This window comes from Mirounga leonina, unplaced genomic scaffold, assembly GCF_011800145.1.
Source record: "Mirounga leonina isolate KUSES-001 unplaced genomic scaffold, KU_Mleo_1.0 Mir_125, whole genome shotgun sequence".
Classification (NCBI taxonomy): Eukaryota; Metazoa; Chordata; class Mammalia; order Carnivora; family Phocidae; genus Mirounga; species Mirounga leonina.
In genome coordinates, this window is record NW_023270305.1 from 75,917,818 (window position 1) to 75,941,974 (window position 24,157).

General features: G+C 45.6%; 1 protein-coding gene across 1 annotated transcript in view; it reads left to right on the forward strand.

Annotated features, from left to right (window-relative positions):
- GPR45 (G protein-coupled receptor 45) overlaps window positions 1–24,157 on the forward strand; it is an 81,892-nt gene that overhangs the window by 19,025 nt on the left and 38,710 nt on the right. The window lies entirely within an intron of this gene.

Sequence of the window (24,157 nt, forward strand, 5' to 3'; positions counted from 1 at the left end):
TCGCACGTGTCAGAATGCCCTTCCTTTTGAGGGCTGAATAATAGTCCATTGTGTGGATATGTCGCATTCTGTTTATCTGCTCATCCACCAACAGACACTTGGGTTCTGCCACTTTTGGGCTATTGTGAATAATGCTGCCATGAATGTGGGTGTTTAAATATCTGCTTGGATTTCTGCTCTCAGATTTTGGGGGTCTATACTTACAAGTGGAATTGCTGGATCATATGATAATTCTACATTTAACTTTCTGAGGAACCACCATACTGCTTTCCACAGCAGCTGTACCATTTTATATCTCATGAGCCATGCACAAGGTTGTCTCTCTCTGTCTCTCTCTTTTGATAGTAGCCATCCTAATGGGTGTGAAGTGGCATCTCATTGTGGTTTTGATTTTTCATTTCACTAATGATTAGTGATGTTGAGCACATTTTCATATGCTTATTGCCCATCTCTGTATCTTCTTTAGAGAAATGTCTATTCAAGTCCTTTGCCCATTTGTGCATCAGGTTGTTCATTTTTATTGTTGAGTTGTAGGAGTTCTTTACATATTGAGGATATTAAATCCTTATTTGATATATGTTGTGTAAATGTTTTCCACTGGTGGCCTTTTCACTTTGTTGATAGTGTCCCTTGATGCATAAAAGTTTTAAATTCTGATGAAGTCCAATCTAGCTGTTTTTTCTTTTGTTGCTTGTATCAAATCTGGAGACTTGGGGGAGCATCGTTGCTATGTGGAAATATGACATCTTTTCTCAGTGGGTCCCACACCCCTTTGTGGTGCCCACACAGCACCCCTTTACCACTGAGCAGAGCCTGTGGGGGGCACAATGTCATGTAAATTCTCTCTTCCATTCTTGTATCCCACCAGAATACAAAAGTCCTGGTGGTAGGAAGTTTCTATTCATCCTGGGGCCAAGTAAAGTGCTACACAGCACAGTGAGGGGCTGAGAGAATGTTGGATAAGTAAATATCAGGGTACCTGAATAAATGGCTGTAGGAAGGAAGAAATTGGCTCCTCAGCAGGGCAACAGAGCCTCAGACCTGATTGTTTTCAAAAGCTCTTTATTTCTTTCCTTTCTTATTGTCCTGGGAGGTTGCTTCTCAGTGGGACCTGGCATAACAATACTATTCTATAGCTCTGAGGCAGGGGCCTAATTTCCCTCCTTCTTTAATGAAAGAGACATGTCTTCTGTGGGAAATCAGTGATTTATTGAGTGACCAAAGACTGTTTCTGTTCCTAATAGAAACCAGTGTAGATAAGCTACTTGCTGAAGGTGAGGAAGGAACATGACCAGCTATTTCTGAATAGGAAATTAATTTCATTGCCCCTGGTGTGTCCTTGCTAATTTGGAGCTGGGTTCATCCTGATGTTCTCCCTCAGATGGCCAGCCCTCCTCAGGCCATCCCAATCCAAACACCTTTTTAATGAACTTTGTGCATGTAACTCTCCTGTGATCCCCCAAGGCTCTTGGAACACAAATTCAATATAAAATCAAAATTGGGAGCATTCATTCCAAATTAAAATAAAATCTACTGAACGAAGCATGAATAGCTGTTAATTATCCTTTTTTAATTTTCCTTCCTTTTAGGATTGCTGATGTCACTCTCAGATAAGGGGGTAGCAGGCCCCAAAGCTTAGGAAATAATAGTGCGAGAAAAACATGAAATTAAGAACATTCTCTCAATTAACTTTTTGTGCAAATTGGAAAAAGGCTATCATCATAAATTATTTGATTTTAGCAAAGGAACATCTCAGTCAAGCTTGTCTTTCTTGTCCTGCTGCAGCAAGTTTGAAAAGCCATGACATTCTAGAAAGAGCAGGGCTTTGAACTCAGACCTGGATGTGGATCCTTGCAGCACTTCTCGCCTTCTCTCTGTGGGATCTTGCAGGAGTTATGTAGGCAATTTTAGCCTCTATTTGTTCATCTGTAGAAGAGGGATCAAATGGAAAATGCTTTACAGAGCTGCTATAAGATTAAATGGAATAACATTTGTAAAGCATGTAACATATGTTCCATAAATAGCCCTTTACACCCCCACCCCCCGTACGTGACATTTGTTGTGGACATCGCAGTTTAAGGGTAGAGTTACTTGTTAGGGGATTCCTAATTTAAATAACAGACTAGTGGTACACCCCATGACCAAGGCCTAATTTGTAGCTTCCTTTTTCTTCCATGACTTATTTCCAAATGTCACAGGACAAGGGTCACTTTTTTGATGAGCAGTAAGTCAAACACCGACAGGGTTCTTGTGGCAGAGTTAAAGGGTTTCACTGCAGGGCAGGGAGGAAATTTCTAAAAATTGGCCTCCCGGAAGATAAGGGGAGCTGAGCATTTATGGGATTTTACGAGGCGGTGGAGACCTGGAAAGTGGATGGAGGTGATTGGACATTGGGAAAGGCGAAGTAAGAGGGAAGCCCTCACTGCTTCTGCGCAGGCGCCACCCAGCAACATCCGGGCACTTGCGTCGTATGCGCAAAAGATGGCGGCACAAGTGCGAGCCGCGGGGGGAGGTCTCGCGGTCCTTCTTTGCAGGGGCAGGACTTCTTCCCGGCTTTTTCTGGTCTTATTCGGTCTTGTGGCAGTCGGTCAACTTTCTGCAAAACAGGTACATCAGTCCATTAGGTTGAACGGAGTGTTCTTGGGGTAGAATGGTCAGGCATGGGTTAACGTGTCGTTTCACCGATTGTCCGCAGATACTTGGGTTGGTTTGGGAGAGCTGTTGTTGCCACATTGATCAATGCCTGAATTCCCCACGTTACTGTAAGCTCCAAGGATGGGCTCTGCGGGTTTCATTCAGGGCTGCATCTCTGTGCCCATCAAGAGAGCCATCCCTAGTCACAGCTGGCCACTGACGTGCATCCAGGAAATAACGTTTTTACCTCATCTAATTCAATGTAATCTCCTCACTCTCAAGTCCCAAATCCGAGAAGAGACTGAGGCAAGACGTGGCATGTTTGGTCGCTTCGTTTTTCTGTTTCCTTTTAGTAGGGCAGGAAGGGAATGGAGTGGCTTTATCTAGGTGCTCTTTCCACCCCCATGAAAGAGCAAAGGGACGTGGCAAAATTTGGGGGGAGAACTTGGCTGCAGACTTAAAGGATTTATAGGAAATTATAAACAGCCTGCCCTGTGGAGCCCAAAGGCAAGTGAGGATAATTGGAATCCTCTTCACCGAAGAGATAGGAGGCCCTTCCATATTCTTTAATCACAAATTTCTCCACTTTTATTCCCTATGGAGAAATCTGTCTCCACAGATATTTATAGTTCAGACTCCCAGAAGGTGGAAGCCTCCCATCCTTGCTCCTCAGAAGTTTTCTTCTGCTGACAGAACAGAATAGAGGTGCTAACCCTGTCCAGAGGGCTCACGTTAAAGAGGACAGATAGGCCACCTGCTCGTTACAAGGCCCATGGCCACCCGGGGCTTCCAGGAGGAGGGAAAGTTGCTAGTCTTCATTTTGGAAAAACAAATTCCGTGCAGAGACATTTTTGTGGTCTGTTCTCACTTTTAAAGAAGTTTGGCAACCAAGATTAGTGTCTTTTTAAAAGATTTTATTATTTATTTTAGAGAGAGAGGGTGTGCACACAGGGGGAGGGGCAGAGAGGGAAGGAGAGGAAGAGGGAAAGGATCCCAAGCCAACTCAGCACTGAGCACACAGTGAACGTGGAGCCAAAGGCAGGCTCGATCTCACCAGCTTGAGAGCGTGACCTGAGCCAAAACCAAAAGTTGGACACTTAACTGAGCCACCCAGGTGCCCTGATCAGTGTCTTTTTTAGAACAATGTTGTCCCCATTGTTAAAACCCAAAATTCAACTAAGTAAAAGTTAAAGATCTTACTGGTTTTACTCAACAATTTATGAAGAGGGCAGCATTCCATCTAGGAGAGAGAAAGGAGCTCTGAGGAGCTGTAGAAAATGGGAGACTTTTATAGGCAGAAGGGAACAGGAAGAAGGAAGTTACACTAGCAAAAAGCTTGGCTGTGGCAAGGTCACCTTCCTTTAGGGGATCACAGGGGTCTGTCAGGCAGATTACCTAACTCGTGCTGATCAGCTGAGTCCTGATTGACTGGTTTAAGATTCCACTTCTGGAAGAGGCTGAAACTGTAATGAAGTTAAATCTTAGTTTAGTGATGTGGAGCTTAGCATGAGTGACTCCATTTTGGGCCAGTTGTCCTATTTTGAACACCAGGTTGGAACCCCTCCCCTCACTTTGTGATTACCAGAGGTGATTAACTTACAACCAGGAAGCCCTCCTACATTTCTTCGGAATGAACAATATCACACACTTACCCTGCACACTTATCTGTGGTAGAAGCAATGGTTTGCTTGGCTTAGCCTTTTTCTCTTGAACTCATTCTGTTCATGTATTGAACACCCAGCATAGACCAAGACAGTGCTAGCCCTCTGGGGACAATATTCAGAGGTCATAATTGCCATCTCCAAGGAACTGAGGCTCCAGAAGGAGAGACAGAAGAAAGCAAGTGGACTCAGAACTGTGTGGAAGGGTTTGTATTTGAGGTGTGTTGGGACACTCTGGGAGGAGAGGACAGAGCCCTAAACACTGTGGGGGTGATAGGGTTGGGGTGGGTCGTGGAAAGGCACACAAAGCCCAACAGAGTCACTGAGTGAGCACAGGAAAGAATGTTCCTAGTAGGTAAGAGAATGTTTGCAAAGTCCTGGGAGAAGCAATGGGTTTGGCAAGGCTGGAGGCCCAGATGGGTATGGGAAATGACAGGAGCCCAGAGGTTAGGGATGAGGCATGGCAGCCTGCAGCACTTGACTTGTAGGGCACCTGCCGTACTTAACCATGAAGGAAGTAGATTTCGTTTCACACTTGCTTTTTTAATTTAAAAGAAATGTACTATGAAAATGTTAAAACACACAAAAAATAGAACAGTATAACGAACATCCTCATACCCCTTATTGACATTGGACAGTATCAATATATAGCCAATCTTGTCTTATTTATATTTTTCCACTGCCCTGTCCCCCACTCCCTGGATTATTTTAAACTAAACCCCAGATATTTCATTTTAGTCAGTATTCAGTATGTATCTCTCAGGGAAAAGGACACTTTTTAAACACACCATAATACCATTATTACAATCCCTACTCAGCAGGGAGTCTGCTTCTCCCTCTCCCTCTCCCTCTGCCCCTGCTCATGTGCTCTCTCTTGCTCACACTCTCTCTCAAATAAATAAATAAAATCTTTTTAAAAAATTAACAATAACTCCAAATATCATCTAACATTCCGCCAGTTTTCAGATTTCCCCAATTGGCTCAGAGACATCTTTTAAGAGCGGTGTGTTGGATCCAAACAGAATTTACCAATTGCACTTAGTTGATAAGCCCTTAAGTCTCATTATATCCATAAGAGTTACTCCTGTCTCTTCTTGCCCCTGGCACTTATTTGTTAAGAAGAACAGGTGATTTGTCCAGCATTCTGGGTTTGGTCATTGAGGGGTTTTGAGCAGAGGTGTTTCATGGCCCAGGGTGCTTGCTAGAACAATCTGGCAGCCTGGGGAAGGTGGACTGAAGAGGACCTGATAACCAGGGTGCCGGCAGAAACTGGGAAAGACTGGGTGTGCTAAGGTTGAGGCAGTAAAGCTAAAAAAGAGGCACAGGTCTGAGAAATACTTAGAAGTGGAATTGGAGGTAGAGGGTGAGGAAAAGAAGGAGTCAGCTGGTGGCACTCAGATTTCTGGTGTAAGCAGCTTTGGCTATGATGTGTCATTATCAGAGGAGGGATTTGGATGAGGGGAAGGGAAGGGACAATGTATTTTTAAGATACAGATTTGGATATTTAAATAAAGACCAAACTGAAATACACAGTGATGGGGTTTAGGACACCACCTCAAATTATGGCTCTTTGACATATTGAATATTTCAAGCAGAAGAAATGACATGCACAAGAAGGACTTTCTGACCTTTCCCTGAAACATGTCAGAAAACCCTCATGTGAGAAGTGCCCTCCCTAGACTCAGAGGAAAAGAGCAGCTTCATCTTGGAAGATAAAGGGACAGACACAGGAATCTGAATGAACAGGCCTTGCTAAGTGTCCCCCAGTTTAGTACACTTGACTCATACCCTTTGTCCAATCATATTTTTCCACAACCTTCCACTCTTCATCAAACCTAGCATAAAAACACTCAGATTTAACCATTTCTTCTGGTCTTCCTTTCCTTATGAAAGCTCCCATATAACGTAAAACGTATGTTAAATAATTTGTAAACTCTTCTCTTGTTAATCTGTCTTTTGTTTTAGGGGTCCCAGTCAAATGCTTAGAAGGGTAGAAGAAAAAAATACGTCCCTCCCCTACAAGACACACACAAAATGGCTTAAAAGGGAAACTTACTGATTTTCCACATAGATATGGAAGTGTAAGCAGTTCAGAACTAATACGGTGTTGGGACACAGACTCCTTCTACCTTGTTTCGTCATCAACATGATCCATGAGGGCTCACCACCAAGTCCACCGGCTCTAGTGAAATGGGAGGAGAGCATACCTCTTTCCTAATGGTCATGACCCACAAGTTTCCCAGATCCCTTTTGCTCACGTATCTTTGGCTAGACCTTAGTCACGTGGCATACCTCACTGCCAGGAAAATGGGAAACATTGTCCTGTGCCCAACTAACACTCTAGGGACAGAAAAAAGGAGAATCGAGGGGCTAAGAGGGAAATCTTTGTAGTAGAAGGTGTGATTTGGTTTGAGGCATATTGAGTTTTGGGTGCCCCTGGATGAACTCCAGGGCAACCCAGAGGAGAGGTCTCGGGGGAAAAGTTGGACTTACGATTTGTGATTTTCATTAGGAAGCCATGGGCACTTGATTAAGGGAGGAACCCAACAGACCCAGCACTTAGGAGGACAAACGTTGCATGTCATTTGTGGGATCATTTGCAAAGAAGCGAGGCTGAACGTGGGTCACATGGGAGTCATTGCAGTGATCTAGAAGACTTTGCAAGGGAGTAGTCACAGGACTCAGCAAGTAATTAGACAGGGTGGAGGAGGCACGGGGAGAGTCAAAAATGACTCCAGGTGTCAAGGCAAGTACCTGAGAGAGTGAAGATGTCACATATAGGAAAAACAGAAAGAAAGCCAGATCTCTGATAGGGGGAGTGGATAAGAGGAGGAAGAAGAGATTGGTTTTAGACATTTTAATACAAGCTGCCAAGGGCCACGCGATTGCGCAGTGAAGGACCCAGGCTTCGTATCAGAGCTTGGAGTTCAAATCTGGATTCTGCCACTTCTAAGTCATGTGACCCTGACCAGGTATTATAGCAACTTTGCACTTTAATGTCCTCAAAAATAACACGGGAATAATAAGAGGACTCATAAGAATTGCATAAATATATATAAAACCTGCACATGGTGTTTGATATATGTGTGATTTTATTATTACAAAGGATAACAAGTTAGGTAACTGGCAGTTGGAAAATACGAGCCAAAAGCTCCAGTGGGGGTTAGGGGTAAAGATTTGGGAATCCTTGCAACAAGGTGGGTGTGTAAGATCCGCAAAGGAGAAGCCAGAAAGTGTAAGCACACACTTGGAGAACGTGCACATGTGGGGAGGGAGGCCTCCCCTGACCCCACCGGCCCCGCGCGGCTGTGGCCTCTCTGCACCATAGATATCATTTTCTCAGACCTTACCAGCCTTGTCACTTTCCATTAGTTAGCTGATTGTTCCATTAAAAGTCTCTTTCCCATCATACTCCATGGGGATAGACCCCATGCTGAACCCTAGCACCTAATGCTGAGCCCAGCGCAAATTAGGTGCTCAGTAATTACTTGTTGTTTAAAGGAATCATGTCGGGTTGTAAGATCTGCTGGGGGAGGAGTCTGCAAATATTTGTGTTGCCATGGAAGAGCGCTTGATGGAGAAGAAAATGCTACAAAGGGGTTGAAGGGAGGAGGGGGGGTCAACTTTAACTTGGCTTCCTACGATTTACAGCAACCATCTCTACCCCTAGGCTTATTAAATGGCAGAACGGTTTTACTGAGAATGAAGCTTTAAAATGCAGTCAGCCAAGCAGATCTAATCACATAAGCAAGTGAAAAATAAACAGCCAGTGTCTGGAATGGCTAATCAGAAGCCGGAAAAAAAAAATGAACGTATGTGATTCCCTCGAGGTCTGCCCGTCACCTTCTAGGTGTATATCCATGAAGCCTCATGGGGACATCCAATGATTCTGAGCACTTATTTATTTGAGAGGGACTGCCAACAGTTTTATGAATATAATAAATGATTCTCAGGGCAGAGAAACAATCCTGCCTCTCTTCCAAGAAGAAGGAAGGCACGGTTGGGCATTTGGTGTCCTCCTCCAAATAATCCATCATTGTCAAGACAAATCCAGAGTCAGACTCTACAGTGTGACTGCGTAAAAGTCTTTAAGTCTATCATAGAATGGTAGCAGGAACAGCCCTTGGAGACCATCCAATCCAAGCTCACGACCTCATCTTAATGATTGGGAAACCGCGATCTTGAAGGGAGCCAGCACATCAGAGAATGAGCTTTTACTGAGCACCTACTATGTGCCCAGCACTGCGCTATCTGCTCCCCCATATATCCTTCATTGAAGCCTCATAAATATTTTCTGTAGCTTGTTGGAAGCATTGATATGTACGTCTTACTCAGTGAGGGCAACTCACTTGCCCAAACCCCCAGTTGGGAGTAGAGTTTTGACTCAAACCCTGAGTCCATGCCTGCTGCGTCAGTCAGGAGGAATGACGTTATGCTGCCGTAGCCCCCATAGAGCAACAAAGAGTCACTACTGTTCATGCTCCATGTTCGCCACGGGTTGGTCAGGGCTCTTTTGATCACCTTCATTCAGGGATGAAGGAGGGACCCAGCCTGAGGGAGGCTCCACTGCTAAGGACCAAGAGCGAAGGAGTGTATCAACCCACATTGCCCTTAAAATCAGCCCAGAAGTGCCCAACTCAGAGTTCGAGGGCCAACACAAGTTGCTTGCCGTACCCAACTTTAAGGGAGCAGAGAAGGCAACGCTACAGAGTGGCTGGAGACCCATAGGAGATGCCTGGCGGGCTCCACCGATAACCACCACCCATCCTCTGCCCACTAGCCCTCTCAGCAGCCCCAGTGAAGCACTGAGGGGTCCCCTGGCTGGCAGAGCCCCTTCATGGCAAAATCTTCTCATTCATTTCTTGCACATGCACTTTCTGCTTCCCTAGGCTACCTCCATATCTGCCTGGCTAAGAAAGAGCAGTTTTTATTCTTTCATCTACAGCAGTTTATATGAATATATTTATACTGGCAAACATTCCCGGACCCCAGAGCTGAAAGATGATATGCAAAGAGAACTAAAGTTACAGGCTATATGATAAAAGAAAACAGTGTTTGGTTTTCCCCAGATCTTGATATTAATACTTATTTTTCTGCATGAATATGGTGGTGGGAAAACATGTTTTTCTAGTCTATTTCTTTTTTTTTCCCTTTTTCCTGCCTCCAAAATGCATGTAAAACTTTTACATTATTTTAATTTGAAATTAATTTAAGGAAGTAAAGGGACTTCCCAAGTAGCATTTTATAAATCTCTGTGGGTATGTGTGTGTGTTATTATGGAAACATGTTGAACATAGATAAAAGTAGAGAGAATAGTATTGTGGTTGTTTAAAAACATGTCTGCAAGTCATCTGCTATCCCTCTCATTATCTATGTCCTTCTCCCCTGATACCCACGTGGACATTGGTGATTGCCTCCCCCCAAAAGTATGATGGAAATAATGCTGCGGGACTCCGAAGCTAGATGAGAGAAGGCAGGACAGAGTCTGCCCGGGCTTCTCTCTTGGGATGTGCACCTCAGGACCCCTGGTTACTGTAAAAGGAATCCCTTTTTATTTAAAAAAAGATTTTATTTATTTACTTGAGAGAGACAGAGCACACAAGCCATGGTAGGGCAGAAGGAGGGGAAGAAGCAGACTCCCCGCTGAGCAGGGAGCCCTACTTGGGGCTTGATCCCAGGACCCTGGGATCATGACCTGAGCTGAAGGCAGATGCCCAACCGACTGAGCCATCCAGGCACCCTTGTAAAAGGAATCCTAAGAGCTGTTGTAGGGTTGGGAAAAAATTAGTTTTCCCTGTACCCATCTTCGGTTCATTTGCTGGTGCCCTGTAAATTAGGCTGACAAAAGACAGATTAACAAAATTAACAAAGAGAAAAACAAAGAGAAGTTTATTAACATGTGCAGTGCACACACACGCGTGGGACAACTCAGGGATGAGTCACTCAAAGACATGGTTGAACTTGGGCTTATATAGCATCCTAGTAAAGACCAATAATTTTATAGAGACTTGGCAAGACAAAGGAAAAGGATTTGGAGCTTCTAGGGGCAGCAAAGTGTGGAAAAGCAAATTTCTGGGGAAACTGATGGTAAATAAAGGCTAGTTTTAGCAAAGTTTATGTAGATTCCTCTTGTGCCATCTTTGGACCAATAAGAGTCTAGAGTTGTCTCTGGTGATTAATTTCTGTCCTTCCTGCTAGAGAGGGGAGGGTAAACACCTTTACAAATTTCTGTCCTGCTTGTAGGCAAATAGGAGGAGTGCAAAGTGCTTTTCTTATATCTGCTTTTTGTTCATTGCTTTTAGCTCAAAATAATTCTTATGCCGAAGTGGCGTATTTTGGGGTGGCATATTTTGCTACACTTCACTCTCCTGGGAGAATCCTACACACAGAGAGACAGACAGACAGAGAGAGACAGACAGAGTAGGCAGAAGAGCCCAAGGAGCCCCGGATGCTGGAGTCTTCACAACCCAGGTACCAGGATTGCATGTGAGTGAACCTTGAGCTGTTTCCAGCCTACACCATCTGACAACTGTAATTGCATGAGAGACACAAAGCAAGCACAATCTTGGTTAGCTCAGTCAACCTCTAGCACCTTGAAAGAGAATAATAAAATGAGTGTTGCTGTTCTAAGCCTCTAAGTCTTGTGGTGACATCCTACACAGCAATAGGTAACCATGACATGTATAACAAACCCCATGTACAACATCACTCATCTTCAACAGTGATCAGCTCTTGGCCAATCTAGACTCCCGCCCAGGTGCCCCACTTCAAAATATTTGGAAGCAAACCCCCTATGTCTCATCACATCCTTCCATCTATAAATATTCCAGCATTTATTTAAAAAGATAAAGACTAAATATATTTTTAATCACAATACCATCATTTGTGGGTTGAAATGTGTCCTCCCAAAAAATGTGTTGAAAACCTAACCCTGGTGGCAGTGAACACGATCTTACTTGAAAATAAGGTCTCCATGGATATAATCAAGTTAAGGTGAGGTCATCCTGGATCAGGGTGGGGCTGACCCACTGATGGATGTCCTTCTAAGAGGAGAGAGATTTGGACAAAGAGACACACAAACACAAAGCCCACACGATGGCAGATGCAGAGACTGGAGTGAGGTGTGGACAAGCCAAGGAACAGCAAGGATGCCCGATAAGCACCAGAGGCTGGGAAAGAGGCAGAGAACAGATTCTCCCTGGGGCCTCCAGAAGGAACCGATCCTGGTGCCAGCTTGATTTCCGACTTCCAGCCTCCAGAACTGTGAGAGACTAAATTTCTGTTGTTTTGAGACACCCAGTCTGTGGGAACTTGTTTGGGCAGCCCTAGGAAATGAGCACACCAGCCAAGAAACGCTCTATTTTAAGTTGAGAATTAGGTATTTCTTTTCCCCTCACGCATTAGCTCTCATCCTTCCTGAGCTTGTTAGAGCTTCTCGGCGTATGTGGGTGTATTATTTTGTACCTCATACAAATAGAAGACTATCAGTCGTACTGGGTCTGTTGTCCTCGTGTCACCCAGCCCTCTGTAAGCAGCTGTGGCCTGGACCCAGTTGAGAGAACTCAGCCCCCGTCACACATTCTGGAACAGGAAGTTGTAGGGAAAGAGCCTATGAGCTTTGGCCTCGGACAGGCCAGGATTCCCTCTCCTGTGAGCCCACTTCAGCCAGTGCATGTGGCTTCCGGGGAGTTGGTTTTCCCATCTGAGCCTTGTTCCCCCAATTGTACAAGAAGATTAACCCTTTATATTCCAAGCTATTACCATGGGAATAAATGGAAAGGTTTATGAGAATGCTGGCCCAGTGCCTGGCACACTGAAGCTTTGTTTCTGCTTTTTTTTTTTTTTTTTTTTTTTAAGATTTCATTTATTTGAGAGAGAGAGAAAGTGGGGCTTGATCCCAGGACGCTGAGATCATGACCTGAGCTGAAGGCAGATGCTTAACCTACTGAGCCACCCAGGCGCCCCCCCACCCTTGTTTCTGCTTTGAATAACCAAAGTGGAAAGGAGAGCCCAGGTGGCTGAACCTCTTGGTTTCCTCAAAGTATTGCAGTAGCCGCCTCGGCTGTGCTCAGAAAGCACGAGATGGTCCTGTCTTCTCCAGGCTCAGGAAGAAAATGAACTGGCCTGAGAAGCTGCCCCTCGAGCCATTGAGGGCCAAATACACAGGGCCTGATGTGGTGTTAGGAAGGGATTCCAAACAAATGTCCTACAGTTCTGCTGTAGGAAAGTCACTCCTTTTACCCTGAGCTTTGCACCTGCGTCTTACAAAACGTAAGTGGTAACTCGGTCGCCCCGACCACCCTAGGGAGAATTAATTCATTAGAGTGCTCCCCTCTAAGACTGGAGGGCCCTGGATGGTATAAGGGCCCCAAGGGAGCCTGAAGGAGGGGTGAGTTCAGACAGGCACGTCCCCAAAGGCTTTCCTGTCCTGTGCGGTGCGCTGGGGGTTAGCTGAAGCACAAGGCTAATGGGATGGGCAGCGAGACCAGATTGGGGCAGTGTCTGCACTCTGACCCTTCAAAGTGTAGTTCTACCTCCGGCCTCTTCGGCTCCCCAGCCAGGGCACCAGTGCAAGGCATTCCGCCTCCTTGACCCAGGTCCCTCACACATTAAATGAGGGCGTCGGGCTGGACGAACCAGAGACCCCTTCGGGCTATAAGGTCCTCGCATCGCTAACTAGAGCTCTAGCCTCGCTTTTGCAGCTAGGTGCTGGCCGGTCCATCACTTGTGTGCTTGGCTTCAAGGAAGAGAAAACCGAGCTAAAGGTGGTTTTAGCAATAAATACCCTTGATGAATTCAGGGAACAAAAGGTCCACTGCCGAGGGCTGGACTGGCCGCTTGTTAGCGTCCCCCAGGACATCACATCGCTCTTCTCCTCAGTGCCTGTCTGGCTTTTCAGTCCCGTGGAGCCGCAAGGGCCCCAAATAGCTTTGTTCCTGCCCTTGCTGTGCTTGATGTTTATATGGGAGCACATCTCTTTCCCACAAGCGCCCCGGCCAACTCCCTTTACATCGCATTGGCCAGGACTGGGTCATGTGCCCCCCAAACCAGGGCCCAGCTCACCTGCCCAGATGCCCAGGTATGTCCGGACCAAACCCGATGTCTGTTGCTAGAAGAAGAGACGCCCGGTGAGGAGGCTCCAGCCTGCTGGGCCAAGCTGGTCCTATCCACAGCTTCCCTGAGAGAGAATCACAGCATTAATAACAGGATCATTCCTGTGGAAAAATAAAATTTACTTTGGATAATCTCCTTTTACAAAACCCACTTCTGGGCGCCTGGGTGGCTCAGTTGGTTAAGCGACTGCCTTCGGCTCAGGTCATGATCCTGGAGTCCCGGGATCGAGTCCTGCATCGGGCTCCCTGCTCGGCAGGGAGTCTGCTTCTCCCTCTGACCCTCCTCCCTCTCATGCTCTCTGTCTCTCTCTCTGTCTCAAATAAATAAATAAATAAAATCTTTAAAAAAAAAAAAAAAAAACCCACTTCTGAGAAATTCCATCGGCAAAACGTGGGCCTTGCCTCTGTTTTACTCCCTCTTCAAACAAGGGCATTTCATTAGTGGGCCTGTTCGGAGAGAGCCCTGGGTTGCAGGATAACAGTCTTCATCGTGCCTCGAAGGTGGATCGAGTGAGCGCCGGTGTCCTGAGCTCTACTGAAGGTGAGTGAGACACAGACGGCAGCAGCGGTGTCTCCGGCGAAACTTCGAAGGACTCAGAGCGCCAGCTGCCCTGACAAAAAGCATCTGCTGTGGCCCCTCCAACCCGGGCCTGGCCGCTGACAGAAAGCTTCGTCCTGTTTCCACCATATTCTCCCAAAGACCTCTCCTGCTCTTGATTTCCCAGTCGAAACAATTACCCCAGCACTGGCCTAGCGCGGACTCCAGAACCCAGGCAAATGACGTGAGAAGGAGAGGTGAGAAGGAAGAAGTGAAGGTGATGTGCTGCATGATGTCCTATTAGATAGAAGAGACGTAAATGGCCAACAGAAGCTGGAAGGATTAAAATGATCTATTAAGAAAGTGTAGGGTTCCTGCAAAGGGATCTGCGCAGGGCAGCCTGCTGTGTGGACCGGCACAGAAGGACACCAATCACCCTGGCCCTGGCATTTATTACTCGTGTGATTTGGGGGGCCTCAATTTCCTCATCTGTAAAATGGAGCTAACAACGCCTTTTACAGATTACAGATAATGTTAAAGGCTTGGACAGGTGCAGTGCTAAAATAACAAACATTTCTAGCTGGAGAGTCAGTATACTATAGCAGAAAGGGCACAGCTTTAGGGCCAGGGAGACACCTAAGTTACATCCTTTTCTGAGGCTGGCAGGTCCCCCAACAAACCTCTTTGAGCATCTGTAGAATGGTCTGATGCTATCCCCCTTGAGAAGATTAGACAAAATGGTCCTAAAGTGTCCAGAGTGAACCTGGCACATGAATTCTTAATAAGTGGTACCTGTTGTGAATGAATGAACGAACGAACCAACGAATGAATGAATGAACAATTGTTGAGAGGAAATGTACAAAGGCCTTGACAAGTGCCCAGGGGCAGTAGGCTCTCAATAAATGGCCACTCCCTTCCCCTGGGTGAGGCCACAAAATTTAAGGTGGTGTCCCCATAAAAATAATCAACGTAAATAATATTTTAAAGCAAATTAAAAAAAAATCCAAATTAATGTAAAAAATCTACAATGAGCAAAATATCAAAATGTTTAAATAAAGGTAGGATCGTTCACAGTGCTGGGTCATATTGGAGCCTGAGGCAAAAAGAAAAATCAGTACTTCTTCCGATCCTGTCTTTAGTTAAAAATGAAGGCTCCATTCCCTGTCCTGGTCTCCCCTCCCTCCTACCTCCTCTGGGGTTCTGATGGTTCCCTCTTGCATATTGGAAACAATTGTTGAGCTTTTTAAAAAATGAGAATGCCCTGACCTACCCCCTGGCCAAACTGAACAGAATGTCAGGGGGCGGGGCCTGAGCATCTGTATTTTTTAAATTCTCCAGATGATTTTAGGGTGCAGCCCAGGCTGGGAATCACTGTGAGCGTCAGTGGGTTCCCTGAAAAGCCAGCCATCCCTCCCCCGGGGGCCCTCTTAGCAGAGAGAGGAGGAAGCAAGTAATTATACTCCGATTTTTTTCTGCGCAGACCCTGGAGAAGAGCCGAAATGTTAGGAATCTTTCTGGCAATCAGAGATTTACTGGTTCCTGGAGAGCCTCCTCGTAGAAACAGACTGCCTGCTGGCTCATCCCTGGCTCCCTCAGCTGCCCACGTGGACAGTCCTGAGTCCTGCTTCTCCATGGCAGGTCATTAAGATTGCTGGCCTTCAGTGTCCCCTTCTCTCCCAGAGACAGTATACCTCCTTAGTAGGGTGTCGTGAAAAACAAATGTCATGCAAATAGCATCCCTCTTGCCTGGCGTGGGCTAAGTCCCCCACAAAAGGCGGTTGCTATTATTCAATACTAATTTCTACAGCAGTGAGAGTGAACTTGGATATGTGCATTCCTTTAGCTAAGTCAACAACTTCTGCAGAAGCATTTGGTAAATGCTTTTGGGTAGAGTCACTGTGTTGGCCTCTGGGAAGCTATGTTTATCTGGTTGTCAATACCTACTAATCATTCCGGTACTTCCAGCCGGCTATTTTGGGCGCGCGGGGCAATGGTGGATAGGAAAAGACAAAGCCCCACCCCTTGCAGTGAGTGTGCAGAGAAAAAGTCAAAGAACAAACAAATGTATGATAGAGGGTTAAGGAGAGGTGTGTGCTTTGAGGAAAAGAAAGCAGAATAGGAAAGAAAGAGAGTGCGCCCGGGAACGTGATTTTTGCCAGGGGTTGGTGGAGGTGACATTTGAGCCGAGTTGTGAATGAGTGAACCATGGCTTCATTTCGAGAATATTCCAGGCAAGAAACCATAATGCAAAGGCCCTGGGGTAGAAACATAGGGCCACGTGGCTGCCAAGAAGTGAGGGGAGGTGGGGCTGAATATGGCAGGAAGTTGGGCTCTGGAGGTTTATTCTGAGTGCAGTAGGAAACCTTGGAAGATTTTGAAGGAAGTGGAGGTAGGGAGATAGAGATAAAAAGGCCTAATAAAGCCTTGTGAATTGCATGTGTGTAGGTGAGGTGGGGGAGGTTGCTATAGAGGTCCCTACTGAGGGTCCACAGGGCTCTGCCCCAGCCACAGAAACCTTCTGCCCACTCTCTTCTCATCCTCCAACCCCAGAAGGTATCTCACCTCCGAGAACACTTGCCTGAACCTTGTAGGGCCAGGGGTTGAGGGTGGGGCTCATCACTGCTGAGAACGGGGTTCCTGGAGCAGCTTGGCCATTCTTTTCCTGGCAATCAAATGAACTGCTAGAAGCTTAGCTTTTCCGTTTTCTCTGTTACAAGAAAGACAAGAAGGCCAAAGGAGTTAGAAGCAGAATTTCGAAACCAGTGGATGATTGAAATGACCTCGGTGTTCAAGGTATTCACTTCTTCTGGGTGCCTGAGCTTCAGGTAAGGGATGCTCCTTCTCTTCTCCCTGTGTTTGGACAACCATTGAACATCCTAACCCCCAGTGTGATGGTATCAGAAGATGGGGCCTTGGAGCGGTGATTAGGTCATGAAGGAGGATCCTCACGAACGGGATTAGTCACCTTCTAAAAAGAGACCCGATACCTTTCTCCCTATCTTTCTACTATATGAGGATGAAGGAAAAGTCTGCAACCCAGAAGAGGACCCTCAGTGGCAGGCCATGCTGGGACCTGATCTCAGACTTCCAGCCTCCAGAACCATGGGGAAGAAATCTCTGTTGTTCGTAAGCTACCCACTCCGCAGTACTTTGTTATAGCAGCTCAGAGGGGCTAAGATACGGGCTCAGCTTCCACTCTGTGCCACACTGTCCCCGGGGCAGGGGGTACATGGAACTAGACTGGCAGAGGTGCCTGCCTCTGGGCTGCTTCTTGGCCAGGGGGAGACTTCTCCCCAAGCTGAGCACCTTCCCCTTCCTTCCCAAGGAAAAGTTCTGTTGTCTCTCCAGAGAGCTCAGAGATGCTCCACCACCAAAGGCTTCGGCTGCAGCCTTTTCCTACGTCTTTACAAAGTCAGTTCAAAAGCCTCAGGCTAACAGTGAAGTCACTCTCCAGCATCAATTGCACACCTCCACACCGTGTGGCTGCTTTGTGCCGGGGACTGGCATGGGCAGGAAGCTTATCGCTCTTCCTTTGATTTTCTAAAATTTGATCATTTGCTCTGTATTGAATTTGTAGGTTGCTTGGGTTTTCTGGCTGTGTAAGAGCCACAACATAAGTCGTTCGCTCCAACGTCTCTATTTGTGCCTATTTAAATAAGGTTATAATCAGGGCTCCCGGGTGGCTCAGTCGGTGAAGTGTCCAACTCTTGATTTCGGCTCAGGTGGTGATCTCAGGATCCTGGGATCAAGCCCTGCGTTGGGCTCTGCTCTGGGTGTGGAGCCTGCTTAAGGTTCTCTCTCTCCCTCTCCCTCTGCTACTCCCTCTCTAAAAATAATAATAATAAGAAGAAGATTATAATTAAAGTATCTTAGGCTGAGGGGATTCTGTACCTTACTATAGTCTAACAATGACTAAATTGGAAGGAAGGGTTTGCGGGGGACTGCAGACTGAAAAGAGAGTGCCGCCGGGAGCACTTTCCATTGCCCTTTGAGCAGACCTTGTGGTGAGCCCCTGTCTCAGCAAAAGCATAGACAGCTCCGATCTTGTGTGATGCAGAGTAACTCAGACATTCTGCTCTAGTTCCCACTTTCCTTTCTCTCACTGAAGGGGCTGTTCCCAAGGGTCTTAAGTGCACCAGTGCAGGGACCAAGCCCCTTACACCTTTGTCCCCAGAGCTCTTAACGTCGGGTTTTGCACACAGTTATTATTTAATGAGCACATGTAAACTGAACTTCACGCATTTTTGTTTATTTGTTCTTACCAGCCATAAGGGAACTCAGCCTTCGAGGGTGCTGTTGGAAAAGCAACCATTTGCTCTTTGAAATGACATCATCTTCACCTTTTTGTATCAGTAGGTGTATTTTCCCCTCGTTCTTCCAATTTGGTCTATTTGGTCTCAAATCTTATTGGGGAAATCAAATGGAGGTTGCTTTTTATAATCCCTCTCATTCTGGTTGATTTAGCTATTATTGGACCATCTTTATTTCTTCCTAAAGTATTCAGATTTAATTACATGTTTTTCTTCTGCCTTTGGTTCAAGTGTGCTAATTATGCAGTATTTAGTCTGTCTCAAGTTTAATATTAGACTTTGCATTGTCCCTGAATTTGCTAAATTGCAGAGAACTTGTATTTTAGGGCTCTTTCCATTCATGGTGCTATTACTTGAGGAAAGTAATATATATGTGATATGTATATAATATATGTCAAATATATATCATATGTATATATAAGAGCAGGCTTAATATTTCCAGTTTCAGGTGTAGAATTCTTCTTACTGAATCAAAGTTGGTTAATTCTGTTGTCAGTCAGCTTATGAGCATTGCTTTAGTAAAGTCAACCTAGTACTACAGCTTTTTCTTAGAATGAATGATGGAAAAACCAGGGCAATTGGGATACTGAAATGTCTCACTGTTGGCTTTTGGTCACTTCGCTGTGGCTCCTGTTTTAGAATCTTACTTTGAAGGGGAGCCTGGGTGGCTCAGTTGGTTAAGCATCCGACTCCTGATTTCAGCTCAGGTCATGATCTCATGGTTGTGAGATCGAGCCCTGAGTCGGGCTCTGCACTCAGTGGGAGTCTGCTTGTCCCTCTGCCCCTCCCTCTGCTCAAGCATGCTCTCTCTCAAATACATAAATAAAATCTTTTTAAAAAGAGGAAGAAAACTCCTCTCAAATGTCTAACTAAGGTTGCAAAAAGAAGAAAAAAGAATGAGAGTGAAGGAACATTGGATGACATAATGCTTGAGAATTTCTACAAATGATGAGAAAACTAGCTTCCTCGGTCTCAGGAAGCCCAACTAATGTCAAGTAGGATATTTAAAAAGACATTTTGGGGCACCTGGGTAGCTCAGTCAGTTGAGCGTCCGATTCGATTTCGGTTCAGGTCATGATCTCGGGGCTCCATGCTCAGTGGGGAGTCTGCTTAAGATTCTCTCTCACTCCTTCTCTCTCTTTGCCCCTCCCCACCCCACACGTGTGCTTTCTCTCTCTAAAATAAATAAACCTTAAAAAAAAAAAAGACTTCTGTAACTAGTCATAACAGAGAAATGCCAAAGATAAAAGATCTTAAAATCACTGGGGTACCTGGCTGACTTAGTTGGTGGGGCATGGGACTCTTGATCTCAGGGTCATGAGTTTGAGCCCCATGTTGGGTGTAGAGCTTACTTTAAAAAAAAAGAAATTTAAAAGATCTTAAAATCAGGGGCGCCTGGGTGGCTCAGTTGGTTAAGCCTTTGGCTCAGGTCATGACCCTGGAGTCCCTGGATCGAGTCCCGCATTGGGCTCCCTGCTCGGCAGGGAGTCTGCTTCGTCCTCTGACCCTATCCCCTCTCATGTGTTCTCTCTCTCTCATTCTCTCTCTCTCAAATAAATAAATAAAATCTTTAAAAAAAAAATCTTAAAATCATCCAGAGAAAGAGATAAAAAGAAAACAGATTATGCACAAAGGAATTAGACTTTTGGCTGACTTCTCGGATTGTAATGAAGCAAGGAGGTGGTGGAATGTTATCTTCAAAGTCGTAAAACTGTTGACCTAGAAATGACAAGAATGAGGAAGAGGGTGGCGATTAAGGCTACTGAAATGAAGTAGCAATGGGAAAGAACAAATGGGATTTTTTCAAGGAACTTGGTGGTGTCATCAAGTGGACTTACAGGTTAAAGAGTAGGTAACCTTTAACCAGAGTTTCAGGGTTTTCATGTTGACTGCCTGAACCACAGTGTTGTCAATGTCAGAAACCGAAAGTCAGGAAGGACAGATTTTGGAAGAGATGTGGATGAATTTAGGAATTTTGTTGTTGTCATTACTACTGTTGTTCCTGAGTATAAACGTGAAACAAGATCTGTGTAATGTAGATGAGTGCTCATTTTAATAACATCTACAGTTTCCTGGTGACTGGTATTTTGTAGTATTTTTTAAAAATAAAGTAACACGGATCCATGGAAGAAAATGAAGAAATTACCAAAATGCACCAAGGGAACATAACTAAAGGGTTAACTCCCCTTTGGGATTTTGAATGCCTCCATATTTTAGTAGCAGTAGAACACCCTGGCAGGCATTTAAAGTATGGAGCAAGTGTAGATGCTGATTAATTCTTGATGGTTGACTGAGCATTTGTTTAATCTTTGGTTAAGATGTGTTGCACTTCGAGCAGAAGGGGGAACATGCATGAAACGATGTTCTCAGCACTCTTCCTGCATGCTATATGCCTAATGCAGTGAACTGGGATTCACAAGGCAAATGTCAGTGGTGAATGTATTAACCTCGTTTCCTTGGGAACCACTGAGTGGAAGGGAAAATGCTGGTCACATCTAGCAGCCTGCTATGTGTAAAGCAATTAGTTCCAGAATTTGTCAGATGACAGTTCTATTTTTGAGCACTTTCTTATCAATTAGGAGAAAAATATTTGATAGGTGGGATTTCTCAGCAGTTTGGGTGGCGAGTTGGTTTATAAGCAACAGGAAGGCAAGTTTAAACTACCTCCTACCAAGATCATATTTTGTTCCTCTCAGTGGAGGGGTCTTGATGGATTGGCTCAGGGTTAAGGTACAAGCGAGGAGTGAGCAGGCTGACGTTCAGCTTGTGCTCCTCGGAATAAACACAGATTGTGGCGGACATCCTGCTTCATCCTCAAAGTCGGCATACAAATCTCTGAATTATTTTGCTCTGGTAAGTAACAGCGGTGCGGCGAATGAAGTATTTCTTCTCTGTTAATCATATGGGTTTGGGAAAGAAAGCTTTGAGCAAGAATAATAAAAATAATCAGAGCAATGCAGCCATTTATGGAGTGCTATGTGCCGTGCTCAACGTGTACATCCATCACGTCGGCCAAACACCCCAACGAGCCCTGTGTGGAGGGTCAGAAGATAGCGAATTGGCCTGTAGTATGAGCACGATGAAAGGAAGCAATGAAAGCTGCAAGGAACTTATGATCTAGAAGTCCCATTTATGTATGTATTGTTATATTTTACTTTCTCTCTATTTATATTATGATGTTTTGTGATCTTCAAAGATCTTCCTGGCTGGAGAGAGCCGCCTCTCCTTGCGCTAGCCAATGCTTCGAGACAGCCAAAGGCCAGGCAGGGGTGTGCCCTTGCTATGCAAGCTAACCAACCAGACCTCCTTTGTCTGCCCCCCGCCCCCATAGCCTAGCAGGCAAGATACGCTTTCTGCCTTAACCATCCCAGGGCCTGGTGCCAGGCAACTAGAGACCACCCCGAGAGCCCAGAGTCTGCCAAAATTATTCAAACTAACCATTCTAGGATGTTCGCCCCACCCTGTTTGTCCTTCTTGTGGAAACCCCAATAAAGAATGTGTCCCAAACCTTCACTCCCGTCTTCCGCCTCCTGACCCCCCTGGTGTCTTTCCCGTGTGACCTGACTGGCATGCCTTCTGTCTCTAGGACCTGTGAGTGAAGTAAACTTTGTTTCCTGAGCCTCTCTTTGTCTCCTCTTGTGGCCACACCTGACAGACATCTCATAAAAGAATACGCAACGCTGTGGGTAATAGCCATTATCCACAAACTTACCAGTGCTTATGCCCATTTTAAGTTAAAAAAAAAACTGAGTCGGAAAGAGCTTAAGCCCTCATAGTTTGTTAAGAGAAGAGTAGAATTTGAGCCTGGGTTTGTCTGTCTGCAAGCCCCACTCAAACCGCGCTCCCTCACTACTCAGCTCGGGCTCCGACCAGCCGCACGGGCTTCACCTGGGAGCTTGGTAGCAGTGTACAATCTCGGGCCCCATCGCAGACCTAGTGAATTCGAATCTGCCTTGTAACCAGCCCCCAGGTGGTCCCAAGGGAAGCTGGAGAGGCTCTGTTCTCCACCCACTCGGCCAAGCACCACTGAGTGGGGAAATGTGAACCACACGGCATTATGGGAGTAACACCAATGAAGCCAGAGAGAGAGGGTCTGGGATTCTAGAGAAGGAAGCTGGTGTTGAGGGCTGCGATGGCCAGAGAAATCTACCCAAAGGAGGTAGAACCTGTAGGGAACAGTTAGGATTCCAATCCATTAGCATTTAAAAAATTTTACCAAACCATCCTTCGCACCTAACCACCCCACTATTTCCATACACAGAAGCCACTGGGGTCTCCATAAACTGCCCCAGGTGCCATATTTTCCTGGAGCTCAACATTTTATCTATGATGTGGTGAGTGCCTGCATAGGGAAGCAGTACTCGGTTGGGAAGACAGCTGAGGTGACAGGAAGGAGACTGTCTCCTGTCCCTGCTGGTACAGGGACAACTGCGCTGCAGTCTCAAATCCTACTTGGAAGTAGGTGTGCTAAGGAGTCATTCACTTCACCATTCCTGTGTCCCTCTCAGAGCCATCTTGTAGCCAAAGTTAGAAAAAGCCAGTCTCCAAGAAGCACTTCCTATATTTAAACTTAAAGTTGGAGTAAACATTTCTTGAAATGCTTATTTCAAGAAAACGTGCACGTTTTTAGGCACAGGCAACGATTTAAGTTTATCTGCTAACACAGGAATTTTTTTAAGGCACATGATTCTTTTTCTGCACACATGGGAGAGTCCTGACCCACGTTTGTTCATATGCCTATTTACAAAAGAGATAGAAGAGCCATTACCAATGCCAGCTAACTGTTAAAAGGCCAACCCTAAGACCTTGGTCCGTTTCCATGGCATCTGCAGTCCGTCAGCCTACGGGGGCCTCATGAGACCCTCACCATGCCCAACCCCAAGCAACCAACTTACACAGCCTCCCCCCACAATGACCCGATTCAAAATATCCAGGCCCTTCTATCAGCCTGCAGCCCTGCTTTATTTTTCTTCATAGCACTTACCACCATCAGACTTGGTTTTCATAGTTTTTGTTATTTGTCTGTTTATAATCTATCTCCCTGCCACTTGAATGCAGGGATTTTGATGGTTTTATTCACCACTGAATCCCCAGCATCTAAAATAGTGTCTAACACAATAACCACTGGTTGAATAAATAAACTTGTGTGTAAATAGAAACCTAAATGAACATGCTAGTTAACAATCACCAAACGAGTGACTGATTTTTAGAGATTGGAGCATCAAAAATTTCACACAGCGTAGGGAAGAATGTGGTGATGGCAGGGACACCTCCCTGGCCTGGGGATTGGCGTGGGCCTTATTAAATGTGCCCCTACAAGAAAAAACAATGTAGGCAGGAAGAGAAAGAAAACATAGGCAGAAGCATCTGAGTAAATGGTCTGACAGGTATGTTCCGAAGCCTGGAAGAACACGGTGTCTCTTTTTGGCCACATTTTGGTGCTGCTCCTACTGTCTAGAAGAGTGCCCAGGCCTGCTCTCTGTGCACCTAAAGAGAACCTCCTGGTGCCACTGCTGAAATGTTGTTGGTTAAAAACAACAAGAAGCTCCCAAACACTTGATGTTGCTCGCAGTCATCATGGTAAGTGGTCCCAGAGTATGCTCCATGCGCAATGGATTCAATGACCTCATTCCTTCTATGAGGGAGGGGAAGGAAAAGGGAGCCAAGGAAGTATGCTGAGGCCCAGTGATACAGCTTTGGCAGGTGGCCTCGCTACTGATCAGGACAGAGTGGAAATGCTATAGGGCCTCAACATGGCCCTACGAGAAGTCAGGGAATGTCTCCCAAGGAACATTCCATGGCACAGTCTTGGGAGATGGGGTGCAGATATCAAGGGCTCCAGGGTCAAACATGATTTGGAAAGCCTCAGTTAACCAAGTTAGAAGGTTTTCTTCTGTACAG